Source organism: Hypomesus transpacificus, chromosome 3 (genome assembly GCF_021917145.1).
Source record: "Hypomesus transpacificus isolate Combined female chromosome 3, fHypTra1, whole genome shotgun sequence".
NCBI lineage: Eukaryota > Metazoa > Chordata > Actinopteri > Osmeriformes > Osmeridae > Hypomesus > Hypomesus transpacificus.
In genome coordinates this window covers 14083890-14085605 of record NC_061062.1, presented here as the reverse complement: position 1 = coordinate 14085605, position 1716 = coordinate 14083890, and positions in this window count along the sequence as shown.

Genomic DNA, 1716 nt, shown 5'->3' with positions numbered 1-1716 from the left:
TGCCCATCTGTTCTGATGTGTGTGTGTGTGTGTCTGCAGGCTAGCGGCCCGCGGCAGCCACATTAGCTGCTGCTGGCGTGGGCCCCAGGCCGGGTCCGGCCTGGCCCGCCTCTGCAAGTGTGATAATGGGACCTGATTACATCGTCTGAAGGGCCGATAAGAGCCCAGGCCCCCATGTGTGCCAAGCAATCTCATTGCAAAAAACAGAACGGCGGGGAAATTAATGACGCCACAAATTCAGCCCGTTTGTCTTTTTCTTTCATGCAGATAAACCGCGTCCAGGGTAATTTGCAGCAATTGGTGGCATATGGCCCCGTGTTATAGGCCAGGTGCCGCCACGGCGATGAGATCTGCCAGAATTTGGATAGGTGTCACGCACGTAGAGATTAATTTATGTTGATGTAATGTGATTAAACAAACGGAAAACAAATGAAGCCGCAAAGTACATTGTAAGGTAGAGGGAATGGTCATGAACTGAAGCGAGAAGAAAGCGAAGAGCGAAAGTATGAAAGAATGAAAGAACAAAAAAGAACCCCCCCCCCCCAAGAAAGAAAGAAAACCAAAAAGAAAAGTACTTACATATCAAACATGAGTTGAAAAGCCCCTCACTGTCGAGTGTGAGTTTTCCTGATGCTGTCCGTGGGGCAGCTAAACCCCGCCACTGTGGAGCGGGAGGCTGAAAACAGAGAGCATGCTGGTTAGTGTTTGACACACACCTGAAAGCCCCTGTGTTTTCCCTGGCAAAAAGTGCCTGTGGTGGTCTCCAACTGCCTGCGTGTTTTTGAGGGCGTACTCATCGCCTCATCCCTGCCTCCAGGCAAACTTCCAGCCCCATCCCCGACACTTCTCTGCACTCCTCTCACTCGTCAGACCCCCTCCTCTGCTCCCTCTCTCTCCTTCTTTTGCTCTTCCTCCATCTCCCCCCCTTCCCTACCCCCCTCCCCCTCCCCCAGGGCAAGAAGGTTAAGGTTGAAGGTCTATTGCCGCGATCACAGATGATAACCTCTCCTGGACAGGAGCGCCACATGGGGCCACACCTTGCCCGAGGATAGGTTCACCCATGCTGGGGGCAACAGAGGCACAGGGGCCTGGGGCTGGAGCAGGGGGGGTTGGTCCTTGGGTTGGGGCTTAGAGCAGGGGGCTAAGGGCTGGATGCTGTGGCTGGTGCTGAGGCTGAGATGCAGGCCTGGGATCGGGGTTGGAGGCTACAGGGTCCAGGGGCTCAGAATAGAAAAGATGCTGGGAGGCGTAGGATGTGGCTGCGGGTGGGGGCAGGGTTCATGCTAAGGAAGGGGCCCAGGGCCTGGAGGGTTAGGGGTCAGGATCAGGGCCACGAACAGGGTCTACTGACCCCTGACAGAGTGGAGCTGACAGGTGAGAGGCCGGCCACTGGACCTACTGATGGCTGCCTGAGGGCAGGGTGAGAGGAGGGATGGAGAGATGGAGGGATGGAGAGATGGAGGGATGGAGGGATGGAGGGACGGAGGGATGGAGGGATGGAGGGATGGAGGAAAGAGCAGATGAGACCAGATGAGGGCAGAAGGTGTCGAGTTGAAGGGAGATACGATGGAATCTGCACACCACGCAACCTGCTGAGAGCTGGAAGTAGAGCAGCTCACTGCTGTTGTGGTAGAACGTGTGGTGTGTGTGTGTGCATGTGTGTTTTAAAGGTTTCGTGTGTGTGTGTGGTGTGCTTTATCCGAGTGGCGCTCGCCT